This window comes from Aulonocara stuartgranti (assembly GCF_965226115.1).
Source record: "Aulonocara stuartgranti genome assembly, chromosome: 16".
Taxonomy (NCBI): Eukaryota; Metazoa; Chordata; class Actinopteri; order Cichliformes; family Cichlidae; genus Aulonocara; species Aulonocara stuartgranti.
Genome location: NC_138952.1, coordinates 24,713,376 through 24,730,718, shown reverse-complemented (window position 1 = coordinate 24,730,718; position 17,343 = coordinate 24,713,376). Strand labels below are relative to the sequence as shown.

The 17,343-nt window shown below is 39.8% G+C and overlaps 1 protein-coding gene across 1 annotated transcript in view; it reads right to left on the bottom strand.

Annotated features, from left to right (window-relative positions):
* The window catches only part of znf385b (zinc finger protein 385B), a 71,554-nt gene extending 55,198 nt beyond the window's left edge, over positions 1 to 16,356 (bottom strand). Inside the window, 2 exon segments of the mRNA XM_082507309.1 lie at positions 15,801 to 16,068; positions 16,222 to 16,356. The gene's annotated coding sequence lies outside the window, so the exon portion shown is untranslated.
* Positions 16,357 to 17,343: the final 987 nt, after the last annotated feature.

The window sequence follows — 17,343 nt, the reverse complement described above, 5'->3', positions numbered from 1 at the left end:
AAGGGTGAATGAGCAGAAAAGTGTTCGAGTAAAAACATAACCTGTGCATGTGTAGGTCACATCTGTTAATCTATTTTATCACATCCCCTTTTCAGATTAATAAGGGAGACCACATTAAAAGGTCATTATGATAACTGCCTTAATTAATCTGATTATTTCTTATACTTATTATTGATTTATTAACTGTTTCTCTCATTGTGAACTCAGACTGTTTTCTGGGATTTTATTTGGCTCATGTTTAGATTCAGGGTGTGTTTGTATGAATTTTAATCCTCTCATGTTTATGCCTGAGATGATATTGTACAGATTAAACACATACGTATTTATAACAGGAGGCGCAGCGAGATTGTTTTATACGTCCAACCTTCACTTCAGGACAATGTGACTTCAGCTCTGTCTTTAAATAGCTGCTCTGCTCCATCAGGACCTGACACTAACTGCTCAAGGTGAACCTCCAGTTCCACACTAAAATCCAGGACTGCACTGCTAGCACTGACTGCTACTGCTAACAAAGGCACCCGAGACCCCAGGGGCCCCGACACTAATGAACCGCCTTCCTGTCCCCTTCAGCCACAGGCAGACTTAGAGGAAGAAATATACTGTGAAATCATTAGACCCATCAACACAGTTATGAACATTAATCAGTTGAAATTAAATGTTTTATGTTGTAAAGCTCACATTCTGAGGTGAAAAAAGAAAAACAGCACCACCATAGACTAGTTTCTCTTATAGGTGTTGTTCTTGTTTTTCTGTCTCAAAAACTCCCCACTAGGCTAATTTTAGGATATGATACTCATTCAGTTGAGGTCTTTTTAATGACATGTACATTAATTATTTACAGATAAAAGTATCTGTAAATGTTATTTTTTTCATATTCTGTTTTTCACCTCCCAAAAAAAGGAAACCTCAGGGTCAATGAGATAAACCAGATGTTCCTCTATTACAGACTGTTGGGGATTACCACCAACAATCACACACAAACACACACACACACAAACACCCACGCAGACACAAACACAGATAAACACACTATTGAATGTAGGTTACCCAGCAGGCTGTGCAGGATTTGGTGGGACATGATTGGTTGAGCCAGATGGAGATTGTGGGCCTGGGATTATAATCCAAAGATAAGTGTGTGTATGTGTGCGTGTGTGCATGTCTGCAGTTGTAGCTCATTTAGTATAATCTGTAGTCTAATAATAGAGATTACCACTTGCACTCTTCTGAGCATCTACTGACAGTCGTCTCACTCGACTGGCTGTTCCTCACAAAAAAAACTCCTCTGACCTCTCTGTGAGTGTGTGTGAGCACATCAGAATATCATTGCTGTCCACTGATGGTAGAATACACCAATTATATACCACTGATGGTAGTATGCACCAATTATATACCACTGATGGTAGTATACACCAATTATATACCACTGATGGTAGTGTACACCAATTATATACCACTGATGGTAGTGTACACCAATTATATACCACTGATGGTAGTGTACACCAATTATATACTACTGATGGTGGTGTACACCAATTATATACTACTGATGGTAGTGTACACCAATTATATACTACTGATGGTGGTGTACACCAATTATATACCACTGATGGTGGTGTACACCAATTATATACCACTGATGGTAGTGTACACCAATTATATACCACTGATGGTAGTGTACACCAATTATATACCACTGATGGTGGTGTACACCAATTATATACCACTGATGGTGGTGTACACCAATTATATACCACTGATGGTAGTGTACACCAATTATATACCACTGATGGTAGTGTACACCAATTATCTACCACTGATGGTGGTGTACACCAATTATATACCACTGATGGTGGTGTACACCAATTATATACCACTGATGGTAGTATGCACCAATTATATACTACTGATGGTGGTGTACACCAATTATATACCACTGATGGTGGTGTACACCAATTATCTACCACTGATGGTGGTGTACACCAATTATCTACCACTGATGGTGGTGTACACCAATTATCTACCACTGATGGTAGTGTACACCAATTATCTACCACTGATGGTGGTGTACACCAATTATATACCACTGATGGTAGTATACACCAATTATATACCACTGATGGTAGTATGCACCAATTATATACCACTGATGGTAGTGTACACCAATTATATACCTCTGATGGTAGTGTACACCAATTATATACCACTGATGGTAGTGTACACCAATTATATACCTCTGATGGTAGTGTACACCAATTATATACCTCTGATGGTAGTGTACACCAATTATATACCACTGATGGTAGTGTACACCAATTATATACCACTGATGGTAGTGTACACCAATTATATACCTCTGATGGTAGTGTACACCAATTATCTACCACTGATGGTAGTATGCACCAATTATATACCTCTGATGGTAGTGTACACCAATTATCTACCACTGATGGTAGTATGCACCAATTATATACCACTGATGGTAGTGTACACCAATTATATACCACTGATGGTAGTGTACACCAATTATATACCTCTGATGGTAGTGTACACCAATTATCTACCACTGATGGTGGTGTACACCAATTATATACCACTGTTGGTAGTACATACCAATTATTAGTCCTCCACAGTCTGGACTCTCTGCTCAGTTTAGCTACAGTTCCCCCGCTGTTCTGCACGGCCACCAACCCGCCCAGCTCTCCAAATCTCATGGCTCAATATTCTATCTGCATCCCCTTCAGTCTAGAGTAATCATCCCCTTTATTGAACCACAGTCCGCTAGTTAGTTAATGATAACAGGCTAATGTTATGTTAGCATTAACTAATATTAGTGTAATGTGGCTATTAGGTAATTGCTAATGATTAAACGGTTAATGGTAACATGTGCACTGGCCAGGTTCATGTTTATAACTGCTTAATACTTCAGTGTTGTTGAAACTGGATCAACTCTGATCTTTAATCAACTCTGAAATTCCTCCTAAAGTGTTGTTTAGCATTATGAACATTAACTACTTCAGCTGTTAGAGAGGGGAAGAGCCGTCTGTCTGACTGTTTGCGGTGGTGCTTTGTGAATTTGTGAGTCAGCTGGAGGAAGCATAGATGGCTTCCTCCTGTCAATACTGTCGGAAATGTCTGTCTTATGTAATGTGAAATGTGTATATAAATTAACATTAATTTCAGCATCAATTAATATCTGAGTATGAATTTTCTTTATAACCCATGTATCTACAGAACTTCAACAAAAATGGGGCATCCAACGTGGAGACAGCTGCAACTGTCTCCACATTCTACCACTGATGGTAGAATACAGAAGTTACAGAAGTTACAGGTTGTAACTTCTGCTACTAGAAAAGAGAGAAGAGCTAGCAGAGAGAGACTGTGTTAGCAGTCCTACAGCCTACTGTACCTCAGCTTATTGGATTTCAGAAAATAATTCTGATAGTTTTGATATCAAAGTTAAGGTTACACGTTCTTTATTTGTCGTTGTCAATCATCATGAAGAAACACGACAGAATGAAATAACGCAAAACGTGAAACAGCCTCTTCCCCTGGAATAACATGTGAACTGTGATGGCTCTTAAACCAGATGAGCTACTATGTCTGGTTGTCATTTTACTCTGTTAATCAGTGTTGTGCCTCCTTGCAAATTCAGCCTAGTAAATAATTAATTTGCAAAGCACACCAAAGTGGGGCCTCCCTCCACAGGTTACACCGCCAATCTTCAGTCACCGGACTCCCAGTGGAAATGTCTAAGATAACAACCGCCCAAAATGTGCATCAATTTTATTCACAGTAACAGAAGCTAAGGACTCAAAGTTGAGGCCAGAAAAAAGCATCTACTTTGCCCAATAGATGAGAAGATGACTATGGCATCATTTCTTTCTCAACATGCTGACTCATCAAACATTCAACAGTTGTTCCACTTAACTAATGGAGGAAGAAACACAAGACAAAAGCAGAAACGCACACCTTGGCAGACAGTTTAAGTTTCTCCTCTTCTAAAGGTATTTCAGACAGCGCGTTGAAGTTTAGAGCAGACTGAATGACATCACAGAGGAGAGGATGTTAAGTGTGAAAATGTGCCACCTTTTCTATAAACGGAACACCCGTCACCTTCATGTTTAGGACATTGTGACTTTGTGTTTTATGGTGTTAACTTTACTGATGTTTTCCTGTTGACACACACAGTCGTCCTGACTGAGTGGCAGGTATTTCAACACAGGACCAGTCAATCCACTAAACAAATCTTTACTCTTTCTGTTTTTGGTGAATGTTACTTGCTAAACATGCAACTTTAGCGGCCAAAAAGGAGCAATGAATCTCCTAACAGGCACTGTGTGCGTAAAGCTTGGTATAGCTCATGTCTTTGTGCCAAGGAGCTTAACACACGTCCAGAAACCTCTACTGCCATACTACCGCATTGGGTGACATGCTCTTTCATTAGACTGAACAAACACAGCTTCACTCAGTACACACCATCCCTCTGTCTTAGGGGGTCAGAGGATTAAACAGTCTCTACAGTATAAAATGTGGATTATTCTATTGCTCAAGAGGGTTTCCAGCAAATGCGATAATTAGCTCTGTGTCATTACTGAGCCTCCTCAGAAAAATGTGTATTCTATAAAGGAAACATTGGACTTGAAGCAGAGGTCCAGGGGTTTTACTAGATTTTTTTAAATTTATAGTAGTGAAATAACAGAGTAGGTTAAACCTGTTTAAAATATGTGATTAACAGCAGACTACCGTTATTTCTACACACACACAAAAGCAGGGGCAATTCAATTCAAAAAGGAAAGAAGTTCGAATCTACTATGTTTCCTCCCTGTCCGCTGATAAATGCATAAACAGAGTTTGAATGGTGGATCAGATTGGGGAAGTTGCAGAAACTGTCTCTTGAGTGTCAGAAGCATTGGTTTTGGATTTTAAGAGTTGTTGACAGTAATAATAAAGCAGAATAACATATTTATCCTTCACCACGCCAGCTTCCTGAACACATTCTCCATAATCGCTTTTTTAAAATGTGATGGTATCAAACCACAGACCATAGTTTTCATCAACATGCACAATAGTGTGCAAAAGTCTTAGGCTAAGCTTCTTTTCTTTATATTATTTGGTATGACCACGTTTTCTTCATTACAGTCTGAACTCTTTTAGCCAATCTTTCTTTTAATTTCTTCCTGAAGGACTTGTTGGATGTTGGCTGCCTTTTGTTCTGTTCTCTGTCAAAAAAATCCCACACTGCTTTAATAGTGTTGAGGTCCAGGCTCTGGGGAGGCCAGTCCATTACTGACAGTGGTCCATTGTGTGTTTTCCGATCCAGGTATGCTTTTACTACATTGTCAGTGTGTTTGGGATCATCGTTATGCTGAAAAATTAATCTAGATGTTCTCCAGATGGTCCTGTATGGTGAATCAAAATCAGTACTTACAGATTGATTGCTACCACTTTTGTCAAGATCCACAGCACTGACTGAAATGCAGCTCCAAACCAGAGATCTGTATTCTGCGTTTTTCTATCCAGGTATATTCTTACTGGATTTTCAGTGTGTTTATAATCATTGTCAAGCTGAAAAATGAAGTTGTTACCAATACGAATTCTTTCTGTATACAAAATTTCATTAATTTTGACACGGCTCCCGCTCCCCTCTACATATTAATGACAATTTGAACAAACAATTTCAAATTTGGATTTATCACGGTATAATACTTGTTGGCACAGATTTTCAGTCCAGTTCTTGTGTAATTTGGCCTATCTCAGCCGTTTCTCCCTGTTTCCCTTCCGTAAGAATGGCTTCTTTCCATTGAGACCATTTGTATTGAGGCTTCAGTGAACACCTGATGGATTAATTGAGGGATATTATTCATCTAACAGGTTCTGTGTCAGGTCTTTGATGGAACACGACTACCCGATGCTGTTCATCTGCTAGTTTTTAGGCCCGCACATGTTCATTTGTCCTCCACTTGTCCAGTTTCCTCAAATCCTTTGAGAACACACTGCACACCATATTAGGATACGCCAAGGTTTCAGCTAATTGTGCTTTCAAAATCATCATACAATTTTATGCCAGTTACTTGTGTTATCTTTGGATAACTCATTACTCATAAATACTACTATAGAAATGGGAACAAACTCTGAGTTTTAGTGACAGGCTGCTAGCAACAGAGTGCCTCATGATAAGATTTCAGATTGGTTCTTTGTTTAGTTGTCTGTGTAGTGTAGACACGACACTGGCTTATCTCTTGGGTTAGGTGCCCTTTTCACGCTTGAATGACTCATAGATCAATGTAAAGTTGCTTGTTAAAAATCATCTTAAAATATTGGAATAAAAACTTTGAAAGACCCTCAGAAAACCTGGAGAAGTATTGCTCAAGACTACTTTAAAAATCACAACAAAATCTGGCTGCTGGGAAGCTAAATATAAAGACATCCAGGGTCACTCCATACTTTTGCACAATACTGTAGCTATATTGATTCTCTCACATGGCCCTATGATCAGCAAAACAGCAATTTCAAGTCTGAGTGCAGCAGAACAGAAGTTACTATCTGTACGTTAACAAGAAGAACTTGTGGGATCAATTCAATAGTTTCTGCTCTTTTAATTATATGGTGATAAAAATATAAGAACATGTCAATGACAAGTATTAAATTGTGAGATCAGCTATATATTAAAAAATGATTTCTGAGATGAGCATGAGAGAAGGCAAGTTTTAAAGAGATGACATATGAGTATCCATCAATATCTTTTCACCACCTGCATTTTGTCATTTTACAAAACATTATATGCCCGACCGCCTCAAGGACAGTGACTTCCTGAAGTGTCCTCTGGATGTCTCTGAGCTTATAAGCAGTTCAATGAATAATCCTTCCATAAAAGGATTGTCAGAATTGCACAGGAAACAATGATACAATATGTTACCCTATTTTAGAGGACTATACATTAGATTTTATGATTTTGTGTATGCAAAAGCCATTCTTGCAGTCTTTTCTTTGATATTCAGCTTACAAACAAGGTCTTCCATCCTGCACATTGCCCCTGACCAACCCAGACCAAAAGATAATATGTTTTTCTTATTGTTTCAGCTGTTTCAGAGCACAAAAATCCCGAACATGGACGATAATTTCAGAACCAGCTGGATTAGTGCGGACGTGGTCCAAGTGTCTGTCTGACAGGTGGAACTCCTGACAACTTTCCACAGTCTCTCAACTGATGACACAGCGTGTGAGAGTGTATTGTGCAGTGTGACCTTCAAAATCTCAGTGTGTTTGTGTGTGTGTGTGTTTGTGCGTTTGTGATACCTCAGAGACATGAGTCACACGGAAACACTTCATCACTGCCATCCTATTTACATGCACACACTTTTTCCTTTCAAACACGCACCCACATGTACAGCCAACTTTTCCTTCATACGCTTCCGTTCTTTTTACACAGTGACACATATACACAATTGTGTTTCTGATAATAATCACCCAATCACATTTCATTACTGTCAACATTTACTTTTTGTCACATGACAGAAATTTAATTAAAACTTCCTGAAACAACCTGGAAGCAGCTGCAAACACACACACACATACACAGGTAACGCCATAAATCACAGCAGACAGAATGGGAGTAATGAGGTGGCTAGCTGTTAGCTACATGCTTCCTACAGTGCATAGCACTAACTACTCCACATACTCTCGTAGTCACTGCTAAAGTCACAGAACACCGCATGCGAGGGTCAACACAGTAGGACTGCTTCACACTGTTGTCAGGGCAAACAATGTGTATGTGCTTCAGCATTATCTGAAACATTCGCTTATCAAAACTACCAAGCGAACACTACTTACTCTGAGTCTTATTTCAGTTGTATCAGCAGTAATGTCATGACTGCACTGATGCAGCTACATTTATTTAAAGGAATAATCTGACATTTTGGAAGTGCCTTTCTTGCTGTGAGTTGAGAGAATGCTACTCTGGTGTGTTTCTGTTACAAGATTAGCTACAAAATATAGCTTCTCTGTCTAAAAAAAAAAGAAACTCAGCAAATCTGGAAGAATGGGCCAGCAGGGGACAACTAATGTGATTATGAAAAAACTTCCAGCTCTATCAAAGGGAAAACAGCCCTCAGCTCCCTTCTTCTGTGACCTCATTAAATATTTTCCTGATGACTTTATGGTCTCAATTACTAATTTCAGATCATTCTGAATTAAGGCTAAAATTAAATAATTAAATTCAATTTTATTATACAGTGTATTACTCAGTTCACAACAGTTACATAAAGGTGCTTTATATTGTACGGTAAAGACTCAATAACTTAGAAAGAAACCCCCAAAAAATCAAGGAGCTAGCTCTTGGTAACAGCGGTGAGCAAAAACTAAATTTTAACAAGAAGATACCTGCAGCCGAACCAAGCTTAGGAAAGGACAGCCATCTGCCACAATCAAATGGGTGTGAGGGGAAAGATTAGAATGATCACGTCTGAACTGAGCACTAAATCAGAGAAAAAGTCTGTGAAATCATAAAGAGTTTCTAAGCAAGGGTCAGTTAGATGATAAATAACAACAGCTAAAACAGTTTTTTGACTTTTCCAATTAGGGTGGATACTGGTAAGAGAAAGGCTTTCAAATTAATTGGAACTCTGTTTGTGCCTATAGTTGATTATTAAGCTAGAAGGAAATAATGCTGCCACTCCTCCTCCTCAGCCTATACTTCTGACAGTAAATATGACCAAGTGGTGCTGATTCCTTTAAACTAATATCTTATATTTTTCTTTCTTCATGATTTTTTATACTTACATTTTTTTTATTGCTGAACATGATGTCTATAGGAATGAGGTTTGTGGGGGAAGAAGGCGAAAAATACAGAGAGACATGTGAGACTGCAATTCCCCATCCTGGTTCCAACTCTGGATACTGACATGTTGGGTTGTATACTTGGGCAAATATCTAGAAAGGAAACCTGTAATTTTTTGTAACAAAGCTCATTAGAGTAAGATTATCCAGGGTGAGCTCATCTCTCAGCCTCTGAGAGACATAACGTCCGTATATTAAAGACAAGGCTTTTAAGGCGGATGTGCATTAAACCTGTAATGTTTTTAATAATCACAGGGGCGATAACTGTGGTTGTAAAAAACACTTATAGTTCTATAGAAGACAGCGGATAAACAGCCCTCCAACTGATCTCTGTAAAACATTTTCTATTGGCTCAGTCACTCATTTTAGGTCACACTAAGAAAAAGATTAAAGTCCCCTAACAACTGAATCAAGAAGAACATCTGGCATTAAATTAAATCAAACACACAAAGCTATACGCTGTAGTGACCCCTTGTGACAAATGACCAGTTTTATTGTACTCAAAAATAATACAAAAGTCCATTGTGTAAGTTTATTTATGGTGAACTGTGATTTCACACTCTTGTCCGTTCTTTTCTCATCAAATGTGGTTTCAAAACATCAAGATGGCAACGGTAAAAAACCTCATCTCGAGACTTCGAAATGGGACCTCACAAATAAGTGGATGACTTCATGGTAGCTACTTCCACTTTGTATACCGCCTATGTACAACACTAAACTAATTTTTAAGTTTTAAATATTTAGAGTTGAGGCTTATTATTTGATTTCACAAATCACTGGGTGGCCACTTATAGTGTCTATGGTTGAAAATGGTTAGCTTAGCTTGTCATAAACACTGCAATCTCCAGCTACTCTGACATGTGACATTATGTCATGTTGTTTTTGCTGCTGTATAGAATAAAGACAGAATTACATGTTCACAAGTTTTCAGATGTTGGTTAGCGGATTTAGGATGTTAGGCCAGCTGTTTTTATCTATTAAGGTAAGCTGGCTGGCTGCAGGCTTCGATTTAATATGATATAGAGGGGGATACTGACATTCTCAGCAACAGTTTCATCCCCACCTCATATTAAATAATGAATCCACACGTAATGTGATCTTGATTAAATATTGATGTCAAATCTCTGCTCTAACTGAAAAAAAGAGTACGTTGTTACAGTGAGGACATTACACCTGTCTGCTGCCAATCAACACACACACACACACACACATATACACACACATAGAATAAAACTACAATAGATTTTGTATAGAAAGAACAGTTTGTGCTTACATCACTATGTGCGTGCGTGTGTGTGCGCTCTCTGCAGGTTTCTAAACTAATCTGTCCTGACGTAACAACATGCTGCTTCTCAATCTGCCCACTGCTGGAGTCCTGGCAGACGGACACACAAACGCAGTGTTTAGTAATGTAGTCATGCTCTATAAATAGGTAAAAATTGATTTGTGTGGAGGAGAAGTGTGTGTCTTACAGTAGGATAAATCTACATTTACTGTACAACTGGACAAAAGAAACCAACAATCCAGGCAGTCTGATGGTTAACAGCCCATCCTGATGACCCTTCAGCAGCTTAATACAGTCTACATTTTTTTTAAAGACATATGCCTCTTCATCTGTTTGAGAGTATCTTGGGTTTAGTCCCAAGGATAAAGGTCAGACAGCCAACATGAACATTTTGCCAGTTTGTCTGTCCACCGCCACCTGAACATCGTACCTATTAACTCAGTATTCTGCATGATGTTGTCAGCCACAGAAACAGCTCTCATCATTGGTTATCAGACAGAACTGTCATCTCATTAACTTTGGAAATGGACTCGATACAATCCTGTAGAAGACTAAGCACACCTTATGACTCATATAACACCATTAGCAACAATAACTTGAACTTGATTCTTTTCTTTTTCAGCCATTTTGTTGTGGATTTGCGATGTGCCAGGGATCATTGTTGTGTTGCGTGACCGAGTTTTGGCCGAGCTTTAGCTGTCGGACACATGGCCACACATTTGACTCTTTGTTATGTAGTGGAGTTTATGGTCGATGAAATGGCTGCAAGGTGCCCCATCTTCTGGCAGCCCTCTGGCAAAATGCTAACTTTTGGGTTTTTTGCAATTTCTCTGAGCGTTGTATAATCTTTACTTGGGCGGAATTTGCTGGGATGTCACTTCTGGTAGGACCAGAAACTCTCTGACTGGTACTTCCTCTCAAGGCATATGGGATCAATAAGGATGTACTTAGTTTTTCCCAGGACTGCCCAGAGTATTGAGAAAACGTTCTGTTTCACATGACTGTATTTTAAGATGTTTATAGCAGCTAGTCTTTTAGCTAATTAAACTTTAAACTTTTAAAATATACCAAACAACGTCTTGATGCATGCTCAATCATCCAGATAAGTAAATCTCTAAAAGTTGATTCTGTTCATCTGGACGTAGTGTTTTGTGGGAGAAACGTTTCGTCACTCATCCAAGTGACTTCTTCAGTCTCAGCTGACTCCAGGTTTCCCTAATCTTATTGTAAGATGGTGACAGATGTACCCTTAGGCCCCCTCCTTGATTCAGAGATGGTCTTTCCCTTTTCACATAAATGGCCTCCTTGACTCCGCGCTCAAACCAGCGTTCCTCCCTGTCCAAGATGCGTACATCCTCATCATTGAAAGAGTGTCCACTGGCCTGTAGGTGTAAATAGACTGCAGAGTCCTGGCCTGACGAGGTAGCTCTTCTGTGTTGTGCCATCCGCTTCGCCAGAGGTTGTTTGGTTTCCCCGATGTATAAATCCTGGCAATCCTCCTGGCACTTAACAGCGTACACTATGTTACTCTGTTTGTGTCGGGGGACCTGATCCTTGGGTGCACCAATTGTTGGCGCAGCGTGTTTTGGGGTTTAAAAGCCACAGAGACCCGGTGTTTAGAAAAAAATGCGTCTCAACTACTCCGATACTCCTGACACATATGGGATCACGTCCTGATGACACCCAGTTTGTGCTCCAGTGGATGATGAGAGTCAAACCTTAAATACTGATCCGTATGCGTAGGTTTACGGTACACGTCAGCTTTTAGATGTCCCCCATTCCTGATGTAAACCTCACAGTCTAAGAAGGCTAACCTGCCACTTTTCATATCCTACCTGGTGAATTTGATGTGTCGGTCCACCGAGTTAATGTGATCCGTGAAATGTGGTACATTCTGAAATTTGATTTTCACCCAGGTGTCATCCACATATCTGAACCAATGGCTTGGTGGTGTTCCAGGGTAGAATAGCAAAGCCCTCTTTTCCACTTCTTCCATATACAAATTGGCCACGATGTGTGAAACTGGGGAGCCCACGGCACACCCATGTTTCTGACTATAGAACTGACCCTTGTATGTGAAGTAGGTGGAATGAAGACACAGTTCCAAAAGCAAACACACTTGGTCGATGCTGAGAGTGGTCCTGTTGCTGAAGTTGGGGTCATCCTGTAATCTCTCACGAACTACCTCCAACGCTTCCGTGACTGGGATGCATCTGTCACCATCTTACAATGCTGTGATTGCAGCCATTCCCCAACTCTCTGTGAATGGTACTCATGGCCATTGATCAGTGGTCTTTGATCAGTGGTTGTTGATCAATGGTCATGAGAATCTGCATAATTATGATGAAGGAACTGACCTCCCAGCCCAAGATGTCACCATCTTACAATAAGATTGGGGAAACCTGCAGTCAGCTAAGACTGAAGAAGTCACTTTGAGAGTGACGAAACGTTTCTCCCACTGAAAACGCTACGTCCAGATGAACAGAATCAACTTTTGGAGATATACCAAACAACTTGATTAAATCCAATCCAAGTTACTGGGGGTCAGCACAGAGACAAATATTCACACACTCCCACAACCACACTGAATCACCAATTAGCATAACACGACCCACAGTGGGACAAAGCTAGAGTACCTAAAGAAATCCACAGAGAAGCATCAACCAGGAGGTTTGAACCAATCCTCTCGTTGTTAAGTGATAGTGCTAACCACAAAAGCACACCAGCATCCACCAGCATGCTACCCTCAATTTTCACACAAATGTTATCTTAGCACATACTCTGCTGAAATGTCATGAAGTTTATATATCTAACAGACGTTTGCTAAGTTAAAATGGTCCAGCACACACAACAGCAGGGTAATAACCAGTGCTTCATTTTACCAACATTATTTATTATTCCCTTGATCAAACTGTTAGCATTCATATACTCTACTCACATATGTCCCGTTTTTCTGGTTCTCTTTTCCTTGGGGGTTTTTATGCTCACTGTGAATGTTTTCGTGCTCTCTCTTTGACTTTCAGCATCCCCTTAATGTCTTTAAAAGAAGGCTTCTGCTTTAGTTAAGTTGATTGGTGTTAATTAGACACAGAGAGGACGGAGAGACATTGAAGGTCAAACCAGAAAGCAGAGAGTAGCAGTCACAGAGCAGGGAATGAGGGAAGGAAGGAAAACAATATAAGGATGGATGCTCTGCTCACTTAACACTGCTGAACAATGGGGAAAAAAGGTTTCCAGGTCACAAAGAACATCCAAGAAAAACTGAGACACAAGGAAAGGAAAGGAAAGGAAAGGAAAGGAAAGGAAAGGAAAGGAAAGGAAAGGAAAGGAAAGGATTAGGCATCTCAGGGCAAATTCAGTTTCCAAGTCTGTTTCTGTCAGAGCAGCAACAGTCCAGCTGATCAGGGAATCAATATTAGAGTAATTAACTCTATAACATTCCTGCAACCCCAAACACGCACTGAGTCCTTAAAACTCCAGGGCTCACCGTGTTAATTATTTTACAGTGTAAACCCAGCACAGACACACACAGACACACACACACTTACATCACACTGTCATCTATGTGAAAATTAACATCTCCATGACAAAGCGAGAGTGAGACAGGACAACGCTGGACAATTTGGACTGTGTGTGTGTGTGTGTGTGTGTGTGTGTGTGTGTGTGTGTGTGTGTGTGTGTGTGTGTGTGTGTTGTGTTAGTAACAAGCATGAATATGCTCTATTCTCTCTCTCCTTTAGTCCTGACTTTAAAATTATACTGAACAGCATTTATATTTAACTACAGTTTTTAAAAATGCTTAAAATTCCATAAATGAATCGGGCTGATTTTCATCTTCTTGACTTGCTGTGGTGTAGTCCCTGGGCTTTCCTTGAGTTCTTATTCATTACTTGTGTTATTTTGTTAATGAGCCTTCCTTGTGCACTCTCCTATGATCCCCTATCATCATGTTTCACTGTTAGTTAACCGTCCTTTAGTTACTTCCTGTTTTACTTAGAGAGTTTGTTTTTTCATGTGTCCTGTTTCTTTTTCTTTCTTTTTTGTCCGATGCTTGGGTCCTCTCCTTACCATCACTGCCCCAAACCAGTGTATGATATTCATTATTTCCTTTTTTCCATGTACAAACTCAATTTGAAAAGTCACTACTGCTTTGAAAGCATTTTCTATTTAACCTAGTTAATATACTGCTACTACTAAAGACTGTCAGGTATCTGCGGTAACACTGATAGGAAGGCAACAGTAACTCAAATAACCACTCGTTACAACCAAGGTGTGCAGAAGAGCATCTCTAAATGCACAACACAATGAGTTCTGAAACAGAAGGGCAGCAGCAGAAGACCACACCTCAGTGCCACTCCTGTCCGCTAAGAACAGAAGACTGAGGCTACAATTCACACAGGCTCAAAACTGAAGATCTGAAAAATGTCGTGCTGCAACGTTTGGATGGTAGGCTCTTAATTTGCCATAAATAAATGAAAGCATGGATTCCCTCTGCCTTGTATCAGCGGTTCAGGCTGCTGGTGGAGTAATGGCACACTGAAGCATAATGTGTATGTCACAAAGCTCAAATCATTTCAAAATGATTTTTATAACATGACAATCAATTCACTCAAAAAGCCTCCACAGTCACCAGATCTCAGTCTGGCACCTTTTTGGAACAATTTTTCATGATAGATGGGCAACTGTGTGATTCTGTCTCATCGATAGGAACATTTCCAGCACCTTGTTGAATCTGTGCTGTGAAGAATTAAGGCAGTTCTGAAAGTGTCTGGTGAGTAAGTGTACACCTCTGTATAATTCTGAAGTATAATACCCGCCTATTTAAATTTTACTTTTACCTCGTGAGAGTTAAAAACATTATCCTTTTGCTCACTGCTGCGGTCCATTTATTGGACTTTTATTGTGTAGGTTGTGCAGTGTTGGTGGGTATTTTACTCAAGTACATTGCACCGGAGGGCAAATGTGAGTTATTGTTATTTCTTTTAATAACTTCTGCAAAAATTCAAAAACAATTTGATTGATTGATTGATTGATTGATGTAATTAATCAAGACATAGGTGATTATCTTTGGTGACTCTGAAGAATTTTTCACCATATCACCAAGTTTTAAAATATGACTACTTGTGGCGTTTTCTCAGTTAAAGTGAATAATTTAAAGGTATGACTGTGAAATAAGGCAAGTGAAGGTGTCACCTGAGGACTCTGGGTGATTGAAAGAGATGCGTTTCTCTCCATCTTCCAGCATATTTATAATGTAACTCAAAAACAGAAACCTCAGCAACTATCAATGCGTCGGTGATATCAATTTGTGACATGTAACCGAACCATATTGAGTTTGCTTGCAATGAAATGTGCTATATAAATAAAATTGGCATTGCCACACACTCTTAGGGGTCATGTCTCTGCATTTACAATTTCTTTAATATGAGACTTTCAGTGCCCTACATGGTGTAGAGTAAATGAATGTATGCTCAGTCTAATCATTTGGGGCAGTATAAGAGAAACTGGCCAAAAATGTAAATGAGATGTATGTAAACGGGAAAACTATTATATTTAAACGCTCGTGCTGCTGCGTGGTTTTCATAAGCTTCATTTATCAAAGGAAAGAAGAGAAAAGCAAAGACACGTGAGCAGGTGAATGAATGGGACGAGAGAAAGAAGCAGGTGGAAGGTGACTTACCGGAGGACGAGGATGGATGGATAAAGAAAGTAGAGTCCTGCTTGGTTTGAAGCGCACAACTCCGCTCGCGCTGTCAGCTCCGGACCATTCACTGATAATCAATACTTAACCGATCCGAGTCTCCGCTCTGTGAGTGCCCGCGTGCGGTTTAACTGATCGGTCATCGATCGTCCATCCCATTCATCCATCAGGTATCCGGACACTGATCAACTCTGTGGGAGCAGCGGAGTGCCGCGCGCTCTGCGCTGCACTGACCAGAGGGGTAGTGCTGCGCATGCGCCACCACACACACATAAACGCATAACCCCACACACAAACGGCAACAGAGAGCAAAAGAGAGAAGCTTAAATACACCCGATGAAAAACAAACAAAAAAAAAAAAAATACACGTGGATGGACTTTAAAGAAGACGGGCCTTTACCTGCCTGCGCGTGCGTCCGTTTGAGTGAGTGCGCGTGAAATGCAGCTTCTCCTTGATTTGTTTTCAGCTTTTGTTGAAAAAAAAAAAGCAGGTGAAATCCATTTAAAAACCGTAAATACTGGCTGCAGAGCGCGGACACACACACACACACTTTTGCCAACGGTGCTCAGTGTTTGTTGCCCTCTGTCAGTATTTACTGTCAACTCACCTGACCGTCAGGCGTCATGGGTGTTATTTTATGCTTTCATCCAGTCTGTGGCATTTCAAAGACTAATTAAGATTATCTGCATCAAATGCTGTATAACGTTCAATTAAAAAACAGAAATGATTTATCCTTTTTTAAATCAAAGGTTCATGTTCAAAAATTCACGAGTGTGACAATGGTTGTGTCCTTGTACCTGACCATTTTCATCTATCTATCTATCTATCTATCTATCTATCTATCTATCTATCTATCTATCGATCTATCTAGATAGATCGATAGATCGATAGATCGATCGATCCTTGGAAGCTTCCTAAAGAAGACCACAAGTGCAGTGCTGTGTAAAGATGCCCCTGAGACAATTCAGCACATAACAGCAGGGTGCAAGGTGCTAGCAGGCAGGGCAAACATGAAATGCCAGCTGGGCGAGTGGCTCCAGCAGATCCCAGGAAGAAAATCGGAGGTCTCAACGTAGCAAAGAAGCAATTTTAAATTCTATTATCAGGCACTTTGTTTCTAGCAGTCTGTCATAAAACTTTATAATTTGTTCCAATTTCTTTAGTTAAATCAAAGAAAATCCCGGGGATAATACAGTTTGACCAACAAGAAGATGATTCCCAAAAAGCATATCTCTGTATCGTGTGCATTGTGTCCTTAAAAGAGTTGAGGAAACTGGACAAGTGAAGGACAAAATAAGATGTAATACCATGTGGAAAGCATCTGACTAGCTTCATTTTCAGTATGGCAATGTTTCCAAATGCACTGCCAATACAGCAAAAGCATACCTGGATAGAAAAATGCACAAAGGAACATGGATGATGGATTGGCCTCTCCAGTGTATGGACCTCAACATTATTGAAGCGGTATCATCTTCCAGAAAACAGAAAAAAAGCAGACAATTTTTGAATATCCTTTAAGAA